Genomic DNA, 19,816 nt, shown 5'->3' on the forward strand with positions numbered 1-19,816 from the left:
TAAGGAGCAGTTATTTAAAAAAAAGAGCAATACAAATAAATTTTTAAAAAGTAATTCCTGAAATAAGTCATAGGAAGTAGTGCAACCTATGATATATCATACAATAAGTACAAGAAAGAAAAATGAAAAATACAAAGTAAACCGTGGGACGGTAAGGTGCTGCAGTGTACATTGAGGTAAAGGTGCTATGTGCTTGAGGTGAAAATACTATTCCAGGACAGTTGTCCTGGCAGTGCAGTTAAAAGCACTGATGTCCTGAGGGAAGAAGCTCCTCCTAAGAATCTCAGTGCTGGTCCTGTGGCTGCATAGGCGTTTGCCTGACCGCAGCAGCTTAAACAGTCCGTTGTTTGGATGGAAAGAGTCCTTCATAATCCTCTTTGCTCTGCTTAAGCACCTCCTGGGGTACAGGTCCTGCAGAGTGGGGAGTGTGGTCCCCATGGTACGCTCAGCTGACCGCACCACCCTCTGCAGGGCTCTCCGGTCCAGAGAGGAGCAGTTCCCGTACCAGACGGTGATGTTCCCCAGCAGGATTCTCTCAGTGGTTGCAGAGTAGAAGGTTTTCAGGATCTTCTTGGAGACTCTGAACTTCCTCAGCTGTCTGAGGTGATCCAGGCGCTGCCTTGCCTTTCTCACCACAGTGTCGGTGTGCAGTGTCCATGTCAGGTCCTCTGTGATGTGGACACCGAGATACTTGAAATTTCTCACCCTCTCTACCGGTGACCCATTGATCTGTAGAGGGGTGACGGTCCTCAGCCGTTTCTTCTTACAGAAGTCCACCACCAACTCCTTCGTTTTGCTGATGTTCAGGAAGAGACGGTTGTTCTGGCACCACAGTGACAGGTCTGCCACCTCCTGGAGATAGGCCTTCTTGTCATCGTTGGTGATCGGGCCTACCACCACTGTGTCGTCAGCAAACTTGACGATGGCGTTGGACTCAAACCGGGCCACACAGTCATGTGTGTACAGGGAGTACAGCAGAGGGCTCAACACACACCCCTGGGGGGCTCTAGTGCTGAGGGTGAGGGGGTTTGAGGTGTGCTTACCCACTCTAACCACCTGGGGTCTGGCGGTCAGGAAATCCAGTATCCAGGCACAAACGGAGGTGTTCAGTCCCAGGTCAGTCAGTTTAGCAGCCGGTCTGTAGGGGACTATGGTATTGAAAGCTGAGCTGAAATCAATGAACGGCAATCTTACATAGCCCCCCCTCTGTTGTCGGGGTGAGAGAGAGTGGCATGCAGAACCTGACAGACCGCATCATCCGTCGATCTGTTGGGGCGGTAAGCAAACTGCAGAGGGTCCAAGGTGCTGGGAAGAGAGGAGCAGATGTAGTCCTTGACTAGCCTCTCAAAGCACCGGGCGGTAGTCATTCAGGCAGGCTGGGGAAGCGTTCTTGGGTACAGGGACAATGGTGGACCTCTTGAGGCATGTGGGGACCACGGACTGGGCCAGGGAGAAGTTGATTATGGTGATGAACACAGGAGCCAGGAGATCAGCGCAGGTCTTGAGGACTCGTCCGAAGATTCCGTCTGGCCCTGCTGCTTTCCTGGTGTCCACCCGTTTCCAGGCTCCCTTCACATAGTGCTCTGACACGACAAGTGAGCTTGCAGCTCCAGGGGGGGAACTTGTGTTATACACGCTAACTGTGCTAGCCACCGGGCTACTGTTAGCATTGTTAGCCTTGAAACCCGCATAAAAAGAGTTCAGCTCGTCTGCCAGAGTAATGTCAGCTCTCACCATAGGGGGGCGCCTGCCCTTATGGTCTGTAATGTCCCGTAGTCCTTGTCACACGCATCGGGTGTCTCGCTGCTGGAACTCCACTCTGTCCTTGTAGTGATGCTTCGCATCCTTGATTGCTTGCTTCAGCCTGTAGGACGCCGCCTTGTACTCCGTCATGAGGGCAGCGTCTGGATGCTTGGTCTGTAGTTCGCTGTTAGCACATCACGTAACACCGACAAAGCCTCGTTGTGTCTGCTTGTGGTGGAATGTAAACGGCCCTAGTGATCACTGCGGAAAACTCCTGGGGCAGGTAGAATGGACACTCAGCACTCAGTTTGTGTAGTTAGCATTAAAAAATGTATTGCACTGAGAAACTTAATTCAACTCAACAACTAAATTATTCCAAGGACATTCGTGATTCATCACAAGTAGTGTCCTTAAAAAACATAAATCAGGAGCAAAAGCTGCATGTCGAATATAGGCTTTAGACTTGCTGCATGTTGTGTTCTAAAGTATCTTTTCCTGTTCTGGCCTTCCTACAAGAGAAAACATGAGACATTGCAGGCATTTAGCAGTCACTCTTATGCAGAGCGACTTACACAACTTTTTACACAGCATTTACATTGCTTCCTTTTATACAGCTGGATATGAACTGAAGCAATGCAGATTAAGTACCTTGCTCAAGGGTACAACAGCAGTGTCCTACCTGGGATTCAAACCTCTGACGAGACCAGCTCCTTACCCATTATACTACACTGCCACCCATAATAAAGCAAGGCTTTGTTTCCATTGCTCTGATACAGCAACCCACTTCATGTGTTTATTTCACACTGAGACAGCACACCTCTTCATGTGTTTATTTCACACTGATACAGCATAACTATTCATGTGTTTTTCACACTGAGACAGCACACCTCTTCATGTGTTTATTTCACACTGAGACAGCACACCTCTTCATGTGTTTATTTCACACTGATACAGCACACCTCTTCATGTGTTTATTTCACTTTGATACAGCACACCTCTTCATGTGTTTATTTCACACTGATACAGCATACCTCTTCATGTGTTTATTTCACACTGAGACAGCACACCTCTAACTGTGTTTATTTCAGTCTCTCCTGCGCACTCTGATGAAGCTGAAGAAGACTGAAAAGTTGAAACTGTTTCAGAGCCATCTGAGTCAGGTTTGCCCAGAATGCTTACATAGTCTTCCTGAAGATCCTTCTGTACTGGATAAGCTTATGAAGATCAAGGAAGTGTTCAAGAGTCATCAAATTGCTGATTACCCAGAATGCACTGAGAGAGGGCAGGAGGATCCTGAGGCCCTGTACATAGTTGAGAAGATGCTGGAGACCTGTGGCATTGAGGGGTCTCTGAAGATCACACTCCATATCCTGAGGAACATGAAGAAGAAGGATGTCACTGACCCACTGGAGAGAGATGAGCAGCACAGTAAGAATTTTCTCTCATTGCTACTGTGGCCATTAGAATGCTGAAATGAGTTTAGCAAACAAATGTAACAGAGTACAAAATAACAGAGTACTGATTTATAGTATTCACACTTTGATAATAGTGTTTTACATCAACAGTCTTGCATATAAAAACCATCACACACAACATGTACAGGAAGGCATTTCAATTCAAATATAGCATCCAGCAGTAATAATGGGGGCAATCAAATGCACATGAGATTAAATGTTTCCGAAAGACTTTAAAACCAGGAGCCTTGGAATCAAAAGCCAGTTACTAAACCACTGTCCCATCAGACTGACTGCCCTGAGGTTTTATCCTGGATTAAAGAGCACCGATCATAATAATTATAAGATAATTAAATTACTGCACGACCCATGAAGACCATATTTACCATAAAGACACATCATACTATGAATAAGAAATTGGAATGTTGAAATGGAAATGAATCCTTTTTATGTTTTCATTGTTGTGTGTACAACAGTTTGTGAGAAGTGTGAAACACTACTAGAGGTATGGGCAACACTTTACTTGAAGGTGCAGTTATAGCATATAGGGCATATCTTCATGATACATAACAAGTAAACCTTGCCTGTTAATTTCACAATGTGTCCTCATGATACAGAATTATTTCATATTAACAGAAGAGATGTAACAGGGCTGGCCTTGTTTCGCATGTGTAGTCAAAAATATTGTTAACTGTTCCATGTTTCCTACATTGGCATTAATCAGTAATAACCTCTTGTTACCAAATTAGTTACAATTTAACTACATAGGTATAGCTACAACTTAATGTGCAACACTCTCAGAGCTGTGTAAAACATTGTGAAAACTGCATAAGTATTTTTTGTCTATTTCTGTTATTTTAAACATTGGTTCTCATATTTCCTCTCCTCAGATGAATTCAAAGAAAGAGCCCAGCAGGCACTGAAAACTCATCTGAAGAAGAGGTTTGAATGCATATTTGAAGGTTTAGCAAAGCAGGGCCACCAGACCCTCCTCAATGAGATCTATACAGAGCTCTACATCACAGAGGGGGGAAGTAGGGGGGTCAATGATGAACATGAGATCAGACAGATTGAGAGAGCATCGAAGAGACAAACCACACATGAGACTGCAATCATCTGCAATGACATATTTAAGCCTTCACCTGGACAAGAGAAACCAATCAGAACTGTGCTTACAAAGGGCATCGCTGGCATTGGGAAAACAGTCTCTGTGCAGAAGTTCATTCTGGACTGGGCAGATGGAAAAGCCAATCAGGACATTGATTTCATCTTCAGTCTTCCTTTCCGAGATCTGAATCTGAAAAAGAAGAGAGAATTTAGTCTCATGGAACTTCTGCAGCAATACTTTCCACAACTGAAAGAGATCAAAAGTTTTGAAGATGATGAAGTCAAAGTTGTGTTCATCTTTGATGGTCTGGATGAGTGTCGACTTCCTCTAGATTTCCAAAGCAATGAGATTTGCTGTGATATAACAGAGTCATCATCATTGGATGTGCTGCTGACCAACCTCATTAAGGGGAATCTGCTTCCCTCTGCCCTCCTCTGGATCACCTCCCGACCAGCAGCAGCCAATCAGATCCCTCCTGAGTGCGTCCACCGGGTGACAGAGGTACGAGGATTCAATGACCCACAGAAGGAGGAGTACTTCAGGAAGAAAATCAGAGATCGGAACAAGGCCAGCAAAATTATCTCACACATAAAGTCATCCAGGAGTCTCTACATCATGTGTCACATACCAGTCTTCTGCTGGATTTCTGCTACTGTTCTGGAGACAATGTTGGATAAAGTGAGTGGAGACCTGCCCAAAACTCTGACTGAAATGTACACACACTTCCTGCTCATTCAGACTAATGTGAAGAATGAGAAGTATCATGGCACCAATGAGACAACCCTAAAGAAAATGTCAGCATCAAATACAGAAATCATCCTGAAACTGGCTTTACTACAGCTGTTAAAGGGCAATCTGATATTCTATGAAGAGGACCTGAGAGAGATGGGCATTGATGTCAGTGAAGCTTCAGTGTACTCTGGGGTGTGCACAGAGATCTTTAAAGAGGAGTGTGGGTTGGGTGAGGAGAAGGTCTACTGCTTTGTGCATCTGAGCATTCAGGAGTATCTGGCTGCCTTGTTTGTGTTTCATTCATGTGTGAATGAGAACAGAAATGTACTCAGAGCAGAAGAATCAAAACCTCGCAGTGACAGAGTGCAGCTGTCTGAGTTACACAGGACTGCAGTGGATCAGGCCTTAGAGAGTAAGAATGGACACCTGGACCTTTTCCTCAGATTCCTTCTAGGCCTCTCTCTGGACTCCATTCAGACTCTATTAGGAGGAATACTGACACAGACAGGAAGCAGATCACCTGTACCAGATCCACAGACACAGACAGGAAGCAGATCAGAGAGCATTGAGGAAACAGTATTGTACATAAAGGAGAGGATCAAAAAAGAATCTTCAGCAGAGAGGACCATAAATCTGTTCCACTGTCTCAATGAACTGAATGACAACTCTCTAGTGGAGGAAATCAAGAATTTCCAGAGATCAGGAAAACTCTCTAATGAAAAGCTGGAACCACACCAATGTTCAGCCCTGGCCTTTATGTTACTGATGTCAGAGGAGATCCTGGATGAGTTTGACTTGACGACCTACAAAACATCAGCAGCAGGTTATCAGAGGCTGGTACCAGTAGTCAGGCACTGCAGGAAGGCCATGTGAGTATGGTGTAATAATTAAAGTAGATAATGACAGCATGTTTTTATAAACACTTCATAGTTAAAGTGAAAATAGAATACAATAAAATTGTCAGGCAAGTGAGAATTATGATTTTTGAGTCAAGCTATTTTAACAGATTGTGCCCTCATTTAATGAATACAGAAGTACCATCAAATGTAAAAAATGTATCCAACATGTAAAATGTATTTTATTAGATTTAATTTACATATTATCATTAAAGATACCAGTTATTAAATACATCATGAATTCCTTGTTAGGCAAACCAATGTGATGGATCAATAATGGTCCAAACATACAACTCGCAGATTTAAATGAAGAGAGGGTATAGTATGTTACAGTATTAAGATGAACATATTCCCCATCAAATAAAAAAATACAAGCTACACTTCCTTTACACAAAATTAGACAGACATGGAAAATAAATAATATAATTGTGAAAAAAATTAATGAAAGGGACTGCAGAACCACAGCTTGTCTGTCCCACTGTGACCCAGGGTGGTAAAATAAGCAGCTAAAGAATCAAGACCAGAGATCCAAGACTGTGATCATAAAAGACCAAGGCACAGCTGAGAAGCAAGGCAAATGGAACAAGATCACAGGCTCACTTTTGCTTTACAGGCCAACACTTTATTTCAATTTTTTTTATCATTTGTATTTTAACAAAGGAGCTTTGTCACTAAGCAGCTTTACAGAGAACCGACCCCCAAAGAGTAAGCCTAGGGCAACAGTGGCAAGGAAAAAGTCCCTGACTGATAACAGGAAGAAACCTGAGCTGCGACGGGGGAACCATCTGCCGGGCAGGCACCGGTTTGTTATGGAAAATCAACAGTGGCAGGAGGCGGGTGCCCAGCTGGTCTAGCTGGTCTAGGGCTGGAGCTGGGCAGGGGTGCTCAGCAAACTTGGGCTAGAGCTCCGGGCAGGTGCCCAAGCCGAGGACAACGAGAAAAAAACGTTAGGGGTTCAAATGGTAGATTCAAGGGAAACAGAGGTGCCCACGTGCGATAAGGAAAACCCCAGCAGAATAAGGCTATGGCAACATAGCTAAGGGAAACAGAGGCAGGGGCCAACACAGCCATGAGGGCAGGCTTGAAACAGTCATCACCAGACCATGACCAGTTCAGCTTAACACAGCACTACCAATGATGATCCAGTGACAGCACTAACCACTCAGTCTGCCAGAGACTCTGTAGCTATGCCCACCACCCAATCCTGCCCCTCGAATATAAGAGAGACTAAAAATATATGTTTTGAGCCTAGCTTTAAATAAGGTGATAGTGTCTGTGCCCCGAACATGGGCAGGCAACTTGTTCCACAAGAGGGGAGCACGATAGGAGAAGGCTCTACCACCTATGGTACTTTTAGATATTCTAGTAATAACAAGGAGGCCTGCACCCTGCGAACAGAGCGTTCGTGAGGGAATATAAGGAAGAAGTAAATCATTTAAGTACAAAGGGACAAGCCCATGTAAGCCCTTAAAGGTAAGAAGTAGTATCTTATAGTCTATTTGGAATTTAACTGGCAACCAGTGAAGCGATGCTAACGCTGGGCTGATGTGCTTGAATCTCCTTGTTCTAGTGAGAATACGAGCTGCTGCATTTTGAATTAGCTGGAGCCCTTCAGATAGGAATTTGCACATCCAGACAAAAGAGCATCGCAGTAATCTAATCTTGAAGTAACAAAAGCATGAACTAGCTTTTCTGCATCATGTAAGGACAGTATTTTCTGAATTTTTGAGATGTTTCTCAAGTGATGAAAAGCAAACCTGATCCAAGAGAGTGCCTGTCCAAGGAGGCCTGCAAGATTTTCAAGTCTATCCAGAGGGATGAGGTGATCAACTGTGTCAAATACCGCACTTCAGTCTAAAAGCACAGGTACAGAGATGCAGCCATGGTCGGAAGCGAGGAGTAGGTCATTGAGTACTTTGACCAGGGCTGTTTCAGTGCTGCGAGAGGGTCTAAAACCAGATTGAAAAACTTCCAATATATGATTGGAGTGAAAAAAAGAACCAAGTTGTTTTGAAATGGCCTTTTCTAGTATTTTAGAAAGAAAGGGAGGTTTGAGATAAGCCTGTAGTTAGACAGGTCATTCACATCCAAGTTTGGCTTCTTAAGAAGGGGTTTGATGGCTGCAAGTTTAAGAGTCTGTGGTATGTGTCCAGATGCTAAAGACACATTGACAATATGTAACATTGGTGTTCCAATCACTGGTAATAGCTCCTTGAAAAGCTTCTTAGGGATAGGGTCTAGAAGACAAGTAGAAGATTTTGAGGAATTAACTATGGCATTAAACTCCATGAGATCTATTGGAGCAAAAGAGTTCAGATAGGCCGCCTGTCTTTCTGAAGATTCTTCTGAAGATTCTGCATCCATGCGTTGAGCGGATGGAAGGGCAGACCCTATATGAGGGGTGGTAGGAGAACTTTGAATCTTGCCCCTGATTTTTATAATTTTGTCATCAAAGAAATTCATCAACTTGATTCTTGGTCAGTCTGGCAACAGTGTTAAACAGGTGCCTAGGATTGTTTCTATTTTCATCAATTAAAGTAGAGAAGTATGAGGAACGTGCTGTGGAGAGGGCATGTTTATAAGTTAGTAGACTGTCTTTCCAGTCCTGGAGGAATACCTGCAATTTAGTAGAACACCATTTGCGCTCAAGTTGACGTGAAGCTTGTTTGAGAGCAGGAGTATGGTCATTGTACCAGGGTGCTAATTTCTTATAGCGGACTTTCCTCCTCTTGAGAGGTGCGATAGTATCCAGGGTTCTGGAAAGTACGTAATTTATGTTGTCTGTCAGCTGATCAATTGAGCTAATGCTTGCATTTTTGTATGTGTTTGGGTGGGAGCCAAGAAAATCCCCACAGTGCACAAATGAGCCTGGGAGCTCATTAATAAAAGCATTTGCAGTCCTGGAGGAAAGCTTACAGATAAGGTAGAATGAAGGATCTGGTGACACATGACAGACTTGTGAAAGTTGGAAAGTAATTAAATAATGGTCTGATAGCACAGGGTTTTTAGGCATAACTGCTATATTTGCTATTTCTGTATCATAAGTTAAGACCAGATCAAGAGTATGGTTATGAGAATGTGTGGACTGATGTATATGTTGATCGAAGCCAATAGATTCAGTGATAGACAAGAGTGCTGATCTGAGAGGATCACTTTCACTATCCATGTGAATATTGAAGTCCCCTACAATTACTACTTTATCTGAATTAACAACCAGGCTGGAAAGGAAATCAGCAAACTCAAGTAAAAAGCCACTGTATGGCCCTGGTGGCCTGTATACAATTGCAAGGATAAAACTGACTGCTTTTTTGTCTGGATGTGCAAAACTGAGAACAAGCACTTCAAAAAAGTTACATTTGAAGCCGGATTTCAAAGTAGCAAAAAGATTAGAATTATATACAGCAGCAACACCACCGCCACGACCCGTCAGACGGGGACCGTGAGTATAGCTGTAGCCAGGAGGGGTGGATTCATTTAAGGCAATATACAGTTTTAAGCCAAGTTTCAGTTACATGTAAGATTTCAACTTGGTGTTCAGTAATTAATTCATTTACAAGAGTTGCCTTAGGGGCTAGTGATCTGATATTAATTAATCCAATTTTTAGCTGAGTTTTTAGCTGAGTTTGGTCAGTATTAGTAGAATAACAAGGTCTGATTTTTTGCAGATTAGCCATACAAACACCCCTATGGTCTTTATTGAACTAACATTTGTCCTTAACTTTGACTTGGACAAGTAAACACAAGTGTTACACTTATTCTTATCTAACTCAGTTTGGTGAAGAAGTTTGAACTGTGTTTGTGTAGACAAAAGAATCTCTCCTTTTAAATGTCAGTCAGTTAAGGACAAATGTTGATTGAATAAAATCCATGTTTTTCAAAAGGGGGGAAGAATCCCCCTTTTATCCCTAGTCCATGCATAGATAATTTGTGAATGAGAGATGACCAGAGAGAGCCTGCTCAGTCTGTAACCCTCTTGTATTGTTCAAGAAGATGAGATATTTTTTCAACATTATGATTAATGTAATGCTGGGTTTGGTTGGGGAGAGGCAAGTGTGGTTATGAATGAAATGTTTGTGTTACTGTATTGTGAGATTAGGTCAGGCAGTAAATGCACCATGTTACAAGGCCAGTGGTGCCACCTTGGTCTCTGCTTTATTCTGGTGTAGGCTGACCCAGAATCAAATAGTGCCTGTAGACAGAGTGAAAATAGGAAAGTAGAGGAAATGTAGGGTATAATGGGTGTCAGGGTGTCAGGGTGAGGTCTTCTCAGGGGACTGTTAAAGTGCCTGTATTTGAGGTAATTCTGTGGCTTATCTCAGGCTAAAGTCTGGCCTGTACAAGGTTCTGAAGTTTCCTAAAGCCTGGAAAAAGCTAAATGGTGTCTCCTTGGACAGCACCATCAAATGTATCACTATTCCAACAAAAGGAACTCAAAGGCATCATTAACAGTTCTAACATAGCTTTGGTTTCACTACCTGGTTATATGTAACACCAGACAGACTGCACTACATGGTTATATATAACCTCAGCAAAACAGACAGACTGCGCTACCTGGTTACATGTGAACAGATCACTTTTTTACATTCCTGTTTCTAAAGTGAATCTGGCTTTTGCTGTGTATTGGCTTGCAATGTTGTGGGAAGTTTCTCACAGTTACCAGCAAAAGTAAAGACATAGCGACATAGCTCAGGAGGTAAGACCGATTGTCTGGCAGTCGGAGGGTTGCCGGTTCAAACCCCGCCCTGGACGTGTCGAGTGTCCTTGAGCAAGACACCTAACCTCTAACTCCTAACTGCTCTGGCGAATGAGAGGCATCAATTGTAAAGCGCTTTGGATAAAAGCGCTATATAAAGGCAGTCCATTTACCATTACCATTTAAAGAAGCAGAGCCTAACTGACTATCCACCCTGAAAGATGTGTGTTATTTCTTGCATCTTTACTTTTGGTTGTATCTGCCAAATGTCAGAAGAAAGGGGGCCATTTTGGTAAGAATTTCATCTGTAGAACTGTCAGAGTTCTGTCCAAAGGGATGTCTAATTCTCAAGCCCAAAGTGCTGCAGTTGGAGAGTGTAGCAAAGTTATTTTCCTCAGAGCATCAGTAACTTTAAATCCTCAATCCTCTTCATCACTCAATGTGATTACTGTTACATTGCACATATCAGATTTTACAGGATATTGCGCTATTTAATCATACAATAATATATAAACTCTTCTTTGCAGACTGAACTGCTGTGACCTCACAGAGATGTCCTGTGAAATTGTGGCCTCTGCTCTTCAGTCATCAAACTCACCCCTGAGAGATCTGGACCTCAGCTGCAATAACCTGGGAGATTCAGGAGTGAAGCTGCTCTGTGCTGGACTGATGAGTCCAAACTGTAAACTACAGAGACTGGGGTGAGTAGTGCTGTGTACTTCAACAGCAGTTGGCTTTACTTATCTTGCTAGGCAGAGGGTAGAGGTTGCACAGGGTCATTATATAGCAGGAACACAAGGAGACTCCTCACTGCTATATAGAGCACAGGGTCATTATATAGCAGGAACACAAGGAGACTCCTCACTGCTATATAGAGCACAGGGTCATTATATAGCAGGAACACAAGGAGACTCCTCACTGCTATATAGAGCACAGGGTTATTATATGCACCTTTAGCTGCTCCAAACAAAACTGGCACCAACCCACCATACTGTCCATAGCCCAGCTCCCAAACACCATCTAAAAGCACCCTCCCCTTGGCCTGGAAGCTAGGCCTCTTATAGAGCCCATGGTTAGGTAATGGGCCACAGCTGATGTGATTGCAATGAACCACAGCTGCAGCTATACCGTCTGTAGGGCCGATGCTGCCCCCTGGTGGACAGCACCCCAATTCCCTTCCTGGCATCACATGTTAAACAGGCAAGAGCTTTGAGGATATGCTGTGGGGCACTCAGAACAACACCAATTAATGCATTACTAATGAGATGGGAGAAATACCACTGAGGCATAGATGGGTAAAACTTGCTTTGCATAACTGGATTAAGTTTAAATGATCTAGTGTAGATCACCCTGCTAAGCATCCTATTGAGGACACATGGGAAGTGGACATGCAAGGGAAGAAAGAGAAAAGCTCTTATTAATTGTGCAAGTATGCAATGGGGAAAGCTACAATTAAAGGGGAAAAGACATGGCTCCTTCAACCTGCTGGTCTGTCATCTCCCCATGGTTTCTTCTGGATCCTGTAATAGACCTAGCTGTGTTAGGAAAGAACAGAACTGACACAGAGGGCCTCTTACAGTAAGTTCAGCGGAAGCACAGCTGCAGAAAGCGTGGGGTGGATATCTGCAGATCCTGAATATCACTCTTCATCACTCAACATGATTACAGTAACATGGCACATCACATTTTACAGGATATTTTACTATTTAAAAATACAATATCAACTCTCTTTTGCAGACTGAACAGCTGTGGCCTCACAGAGAAGTCCTGTGAAATTGTGGCCTCTGCTCTCCAGTCATCAAACTCACCCCTGAGAGATCTGGACCTCAGCTACAATAGCCTGGGAGATTCAGGAGTGAAGCTGCTCTGTGCTGCACTGATGAGTCCAAACTGTAAACTACAGACACTGGGGTGAGTAGTGCTGTGTACTGTGTGACCTTAACTAAATAGAATTAGTGATTATGGATCTGTGCAGTGAAATATAGGGCTGCCGGTTTTAGCCTGCTGTAGGGTGGGCTGGTAGAAATAATAGGTGGGCAACTTGGGCGCAGTTTCATCACTAGGATTGGTGTCACCCAGTGCGGTCGACGGAGGGACGGGGGGACGGGGTGCTGTTGGATGCTGTCCGGTGGAGGGGGGGGGGGGGTGCTGGCGGGCGTGGGCACGTGTTATGCATTAAATTCATATAGCACTTCTCGTCACATTAAAGACCATCTTGCAGGTTAAATTTTTGACGAAATGTATACTTAACCTTGTCTGTAAATGACCATTTGAAAAGTTAAAAAAGTTGATGCAGGCTTGAATAATTTTTACAAGACATAAGGGCACAAATTCAGAGGAACCACAACAGCCACAGACACTCAGACAGCATCTGAAGTCTTTCCTCAAAACTTTTATCGTTCATACCAGGAACCAGTTTGGTTTCCCTTCTTTCAACCTTTTCCAGATCCTCTATATCTTTCTTGTAGTACAGTCCCCAGAACTGCACACAGTTCACTAAGTGTGGTCTGACAAAGGTATTGTATAAAATAAGTATAACTTCCTTGGATTTACAGGGCTCCAGACTAACTTTTTACATTGGATGCACTGGTGCGCCTAACTTTTTCATTTAGGTGCAGCAGCACATAATTTAGTTAGACCCAAAATTTTTCACCGCGCCTTTTGGCACCGTAATAATACATTTTAAGTGTTACCTTTTTTGTCAGTTCCCATACACATTGGTAATTTCTTAACACATTATGTAAATGATTGTAAACAGGAATAAAGGTGCAGATAAATGTTTTCTCTTTATTTAAATCACAGCACAAACAAGAAATGGCAATAACCTCAATTGTTTAAAAAATAAACTTAAAAAGTGCTGATGTTTAAAGTGCTTGACAAACTCAAATAAATAAATCAAACTCAAATAACTCAAATAAAAGTGTGCGCTGCTCCCGGAGGAGTACAGGGCGCGGTTTCACACACACACACTAGTGATGCGCGGATCGGCTCTGACGTCATCCGAATCCACATGTACGCATAAATCATCCACCCGCCACCCACCCGAACAAATTATTTTCTCCGATTTAGAGACCCGCACCCGATCACACATTACCGCTATTTCTCATTATTTCGCAGCTGTTGCATATGACATACCCAGCACTTGACTCGTCATTCACTAAATCGCTCCCACACAGAACTTTTCTGCCCTTTTTTTAATTCTCCTTTTTAAATTTTCTCTCTGATCTTTTTTGCCTCCTTTGCTGCTTAAGACAAATGGACGCCACACTTGGCGCAACGAGAGTCAAGTCTGCTAATTCGCGCCTGACGAAAAATGAAGCTTAAAATATGTTCACCTTTTAGAGAATGTAATTAATATTTTCCTCATTAATGATGTATTATTTCACCCACCCGTAACCCATCCGCTATTAATCAGAATGTTAATTTTTATGACTCGGCCCACCCGATCCGCAGATTAACCGTGGTGCCCGCGGATATAACTGCGATCCGCACATCACTAATACACACATGCCTTATTTTTTCCCCACCCGCATTCAGCGAAGAAGAATATCAGGGTCAGAGCCAATCAGAGGCAGAGTAGGGGCGGGTCTTCGCAGAATGCGGGTGGGAAAAAAAATAACGCTACACACACACAGAGAGACAGACCTGCTAAATGTCAGGTGCACCGGTGCGACCAATGAAAATGTTTAGTCGCACTTGACAGATTTTTGGTCGCATGTGCACCCAAAATGGTCGCACTCTGGAGCCTTGATTTATACTCACTACTATCCCAGCATCCTGTTGGCTTCTTTACTGCAACAGCACAGTGCCTAGAACCTGAAAGGTTTTGATCAACTATTACTCCCAAAATTGAGCACATTCCAATGTCGTTCCTCCCATAAAGTAATCTAGCCTGATGTTTTTATTTCCCACATGTAGAACTTTACATTGAGCTGTATTGAGTTTCATTTGCCAGGTTTCCACCGACTTCTGGATTCACTTCTGTCATATATTGCAGTCTTCATCCATCCCCATTATTCACTACCTGCTCTGCACTCTAATGAAATCCATACTTACACTAGAGCTACCGCGGTTACTGCATTACCGCGGAAACGCAATCACGTGTTGACGACAGGGAAACTTAATGCTACAGGGCATAGGTGGCTTGCTGCCCTAGCCACATACGATTTTGAAGTAAAATATCGCCCTGGGAAGGTCAATGTTGAGGCTGATTTGCTTTCCCGAAACTGGACACTGAGACGTGGAGAAACCTTTCACAGGGTGATGTGAAGGCGATTTGTGGTTGTGTGCATGTGCAGGAGTCTAGTCACAGTGATGTGCACTTGGCAGACAAACTAGCTGTTCCAGCAGAAGGTGGTCCTGAGCTGTATGATTTTGCAACTCATCTCAATTTGGGTCAGCTAGAACAGTTCACCCGAGAAGACCTGCGAGAAGCGCAGCTAGAGGACAGTGTTCTCAGAGTAGTTAGAGAGGCTTTGAACACAGGTCAGTGGCCGGCAAACTAGAGCTGCCGCGGTTACTGCATTACCGTGGTAACGCAATCACGTCACGTCCACCGCAGAGTCAAGCTGATCACCGCTTCACCGCTGGGTTTTGTTTTTTTCCCGTTTATTTTAGGCCAATTGTTTATGTTCCAATTTTTACTTGTAAAAGTTGTGATCTGAAATAAATGCAATGCAATTTTAAAAATAATTATAATTATAATTGTGTAGCCTATTTTCTTCACGCCATGTGTTCGAAAGTTTCCACTCACAGTTGCGCAGTTAACGTTCTGATCGGAGAACGTGTCACCCAGAACGTGCTTTGCAACTGTTGGATACGGAAAGTTTTCGCTTCAAATTAGGCTAAAAACATGGATCTTGTAGCGAAACCCAACGTTACTTCTCCTGTTTGGGAACATTTTGGCTTTGAGCCCGATGAACATGGAAAGCCAAAGAATTTGGATGAGGCAGTGTGCCGCATTTGCAGCAAGAAAATCAACGTCATGCGAGGAAACAGGACAAATCTAGCATCGCATCTTAGGACCACTCACCGTCCGTTATACGATGCAATGAAAGGCACCCCATCTACCTCGGGAGGTACCGGCTCGGCACTACGTCAGTTAGGAGTCTCAGAGGCATTTGCCAGAGTGACTAAATACAACCGGGACAGCAACAAGTGGCGAGCACTTACAACAACTGTAACAAAGTATTTGGTTGTGGAGATGGTGCCCTTCCGGGCTGAAGGAAAGCCATTATTCTGAGCTATGCTTCAGTCCTTCGACAAGCAGTATGAACTGCCGGGCAGAACCTGTTTCTCGGAACCAGCCATTCCAGAAATGTACTTGAAAGTAAAAAACGAAATTGTAGCTGGAGGTTTAAATTATTATTTTTTTGTGGCGGTTACCGCAACGGTTTGAATGGCTTCGCTAATTTTTGTAGTAAGGAAATAAATCAATACCGCGGCAGCTCTAACTTATACCCCACTCTCTTTCTCATGCTGACCTTGTGATGAAGATGAGTTGTACTCCTTCACATTACACACCTGTGTGTGCTACAGGGTTGTGGCATTTCTGAAGATGTTGAGCATAAAATCAGATATTATTACTGTTGGTAAAATCAACTATTGGTCGATAGGGTATGTGTGTACATCTTAGGGAAGAGTGTCAATCTGATCAACATGCAAACTGCTGTTTAGGTGCAATGTTACATCACTTAGTTTTGTCACTCTTCTGTGGTTCCAATCCAAAGCTAAAGTCTGGATTTCAGAACATTTAAATTCTACAGCAGTTGGCTTTACTTATCTTGCTAGGCAGAGGGTAGAGGTTGCACAGGGTCATTATATAGCAGAAACACAAGTAGACTCCTTACTGCTAAATAGAGCACTGGGTCATTATATAGCAGGAACACAAGGAGACTCCTCACTGCTATATAGAGCACAGGGTCATTATATAGCAGGAACACAAGGAGACTCCTCACTGCTATATAGAGCACAGGGTCATTATATAGCAGGAACACAAGGAGAATCCACTACTGTGCTATATAGAGCACAGGGTTATTATATGCACCTTTAGCTGCTCCAAACAAAACTGGCACCAACCCACCATACTGTCCATAGCCCAGCTCCCAAACACCATCTAAAAACACCCTCCCCTAGGCCTGGAAGCTAGGTCACTTAAGCCGCGTTTCCACCAAAATTACCCGGAACTTTCAGTCCCAGGAACTACTTTACCAGGAACTAAAAGGTTCCTTCAGCCAATGGTTGTCTGCGTTTCCACCGGGGTCTAAAGTACCGCGAAGATTAGGCAAAATAGCCCACTGACGTATGAAAAAGCAACGTTGTCGTCGGCCCATCTGTCATATGATTTCTTCCGTAACCCCATACTACCACCAAAGTAGCCTACATTATTTTCTAATAACCGGGACAGCCCGGAGGGGTTTATTCCACTTATACAACGGGTTACCAACAATGACTATATATGGTTACTTTTGTATTTATTGATTTTCATATATCCTCTCAAACACATTAATTATGTTTTTATGCGAACATTCGCTTTCATGTCTTGACATCCGAACCGACAGAATGCATTCACATTTATATGTATAACTGGCAACAACAGCAGAAAACATGCACACGTTGTAAACAATTTGCTGTTTGATTACTTTCTCGTCGTCAATTCCATATAGGCTAATGGCAAAATGACAAGAATAGAACGAAAACTCAGACTTGCGTGAAAATGTAAATTAGTAGTGGTACAGCCACCGTTTGCTTTCCTTCGAAGTTACTGCTAGCCGAGCAGCGAAGTGTGCCCTCCAGATGCGAACCATGCACCATAAATTAGTCCATAGTCTTCCTGGTCTTTTTGTGGAATTGAAAAATGGCAGTAAAATTGAGTAAAATTACGGCAGTCTGAAAAAGCTAAAGGGAAGATTACTAGAATTAACCTGTTATTTTACCCGGATAAAAAGTGCGGAAGGTGATTTCCAGTTTGCTTGTACTGTATCACCAATGTTAATTATGCAGAACTATACCTCACATAACTGTATCAAACGTTTTGAGTCAATTACAACGGGCTAACAAAGAAAATCCGGAAGAAAATATTCAGCAACCGAATTAATCCGTTTGAATGTTTTGGTACGTAATATGCTGTCCCAGCACGAATGCTTAGCATATTATAAAACGAATACTAAAGCAAGAAAAGAACAGAAGAGCACACGTTATAATTCCAAGACGTTGACAGGCTATAACCAAAACTAGGCTACTGCGCCGCATAACATACAAGTTTGATTTGAAGTTATTATGAAAATAAATTGGTTTGCCGCTGCATATTTTCAAACATGGCGGGTAATGGCGGAAAATAAATACAACACAAATGCTGCGAGTACTCGACCAATCAGAAATGTTCAGCGCTGCAAGCTCCACCCAAAAGGTTCCTGTACTTTCGGAAAGTACTACCCCCCGAGCAGGAACGTTTTGGGGGGTAAAACAAAGCCCCCAGAACTAAATTTAGACCCTAGTTCCTGCGATGGAAACGCACTGAGTTCCTCAAAAGGTTCCTAGTTCCGTGGTATAGTTCCTGCGGTGGAAACGCGGCTTTATAGAGCCCATGGTTAGGTAATGGGCCACAGGTAATGTGATTGCAATGAACCCCAGCTGCAGCTATTCCCGTCTGTAGGGCCGATGCTGCCCCCTGGTGGACAGCACCCCAATTCCCTTCCTGGCATCACATGTTAAACAGGCAACAGCTTTGAGGATATTCTGTGTGACACTCAGAACAACACCAATTAATGCATTACTAATGAGATGGGAGAAACACCACTGAAGCATAGATGGATAAAACTTGCTTTGCATAACTGGATTAAGTTTAAATTATCTAGTGTAGATCACTCTACTATGCATCCTATTGAGAACTCATGGGAAGTGGACATGCAAGGGATTCATTGTTAATTAATTGTGCTGCAACATGATGAACAGACGGACCAACTAATAAATAACTCTCCAGTGCTTGCTCAGGCAGTATGTGAGCAGGGCATCCAATTGATCTGGCGTAATCTGAATTATGGAGTGAAACATTCAGGCGAAGAGCCACTTCCTCCAAATGGCTGAACACTACAGGGTCAAACTCTGTGATGCAGCTACCTGGAACAAACTGTCAAGGCATCCACACAAAAGAGCACATAATGAGGACTAGCATTTTCAGCTAGGTCAGCCAGGCTCAAGCCTCTGGCTATCTCTTGCCTGTATAGGAAACAACAGTTTTCCTATTTGGCTCAATTCTGAAAATATAACTAGAACTAGATTAATCATTTTTAATACAAACCATTCACACCTACATCCTAATTATGATTTAATACCATAATGGAATTTCTGGGACGTGCCATTCAGAAACTGACATGGCGAGCTAACCTAAGTTTTAATACCTTTAAAGGTTCACACAAAGTAAGGTAACTCAATATAGTTTGATGTTTTAGGATACAAACACTGTTTTTAATCTATCTATTGATTACATTTAAATGTTTTTCATAGCCTATTGCCAACTGGTGAAAACTTATCACGATACTGTACATTTGTAGTGTAATCAGGTTATCCACTAGGTGGAGCCCTAGGCTTTTCGAAACAGGATATACCAACCAATGTAAGACGTCAGTGAGGTAGTGAGGTAGCTTGCTCAGGAGATTGAGTGCAGCCGTGCTGTATGTATGCCACAGTTCTTTAAGCTCCAAAGTAAAGTTTATCATAAACTCTTCTATGTGGTCCTGTTCTTTTCCCTTCTCAAGTTATCCCAGCATTATTCTGCAGTTCCCGTTGAATGTCTTCCCTTTTCAGTCCTGTTATGTTCCCTTGCTCTGTGAGTCTGCGTGCATGTCTTAATCCTGCAGGTGGAGCTGATTGCTCTATCAAAAATATGCAATCTGTTAGTCACGAAAAGACTGTTTACGATTACATACATTTGGATCTTTGATATGCACACACATTACAGCACCCAAAAAATACTTATGGTAAAACAATGTGCTTACATATCACCAAAACAAACTTTTATTTGGCCATATCTCCCAAAATGTTTATCTAAATTCCTTACCTTTCGTTGGAGAGAAAGCAAGGGTCATTCTGAGTGTTTATCCTGAAATACGTCACTCAAGCTGCACCACCTAACCAACAAAAATAAAATCTGTGTTACGTTTTGCCCCGCTCTGCCCTACTAACGTAAATG

At 43.0% G+C, this 19,816-nt stretch overlaps 2 protein-coding genes and 3 long non-coding RNA genes across 8 annotated transcripts in view; 3 read left to right on the forward strand and 2 right to left on the reverse strand.

Moving 5' to 3' along the window:
• Window positions 1-12,501, forward strand: part of LOC135245707 (NACHT, LRR and PYD domains-containing protein 12-like) — a 343,935-nt gene extending 331,434 nt beyond the window's left edge. For all 4 annotated transcript variants that reach the window (XM_064318951.1, XM_064318954.1, XM_064318953.1 and 1 more), the window contains one exon: window positions 12,364-12,501. The gene's annotated coding sequence lies outside the window, so the exon portion shown is untranslated. The remainder of the gene's footprint in view (window positions 1-12,363) is intronic.
• The window catches only part of LOC135245748 (uncharacterized), a 516,260-nt gene that overhangs the window by 378,880 nt on the left and 117,564 nt on the right, over window positions 1-19,816 (reverse strand). The gene's annotated exons all lie outside the window — the stretch shown is intronic.
• Window positions 1-19,816, forward strand: part of LOC135245705 (uncharacterized) — a 492,416-nt gene that overhangs the window by 176,533 nt on the left and 296,067 nt on the right.
• On the forward strand, window positions 12,546-19,552 carry LOC135245759 (uncharacterized). The gene is made up of 2 exons (XR_010327382.1): window positions 12,546-19,457; window positions 19,491-19,552. It is a non-coding gene; the product is annotated as an uncharacterized LOC135245759 (long non-coding RNA).
• The window catches only part of LOC135245757 (uncharacterized), a 46,403-nt gene continuing 46,000 nt past the window's right edge, over window positions 19,414-19,816 (reverse strand). Inside the window, exons 2-3 of the long non-coding RNA XR_010327380.1 lie at window positions 19,685-19,754; window positions 19,414-19,499 (exon numbers count right to left, since the gene is read on the reverse strand). This is a non-coding gene — a long non-coding RNA (uncharacterized LOC135245757). The remainder of the gene's footprint in view (window positions 19,500-19,684; window positions 19,755-19,816) is intronic.

Source organism: Anguilla rostrata, chromosome 19 (genome assembly GCF_018555375.3).
Source record: "Anguilla rostrata isolate EN2019 chromosome 19, ASM1855537v3, whole genome shotgun sequence".
Taxonomy (NCBI): domain Eukaryota; kingdom Metazoa; phylum Chordata; class Actinopteri; order Anguilliformes; family Anguillidae; genus Anguilla; species Anguilla rostrata.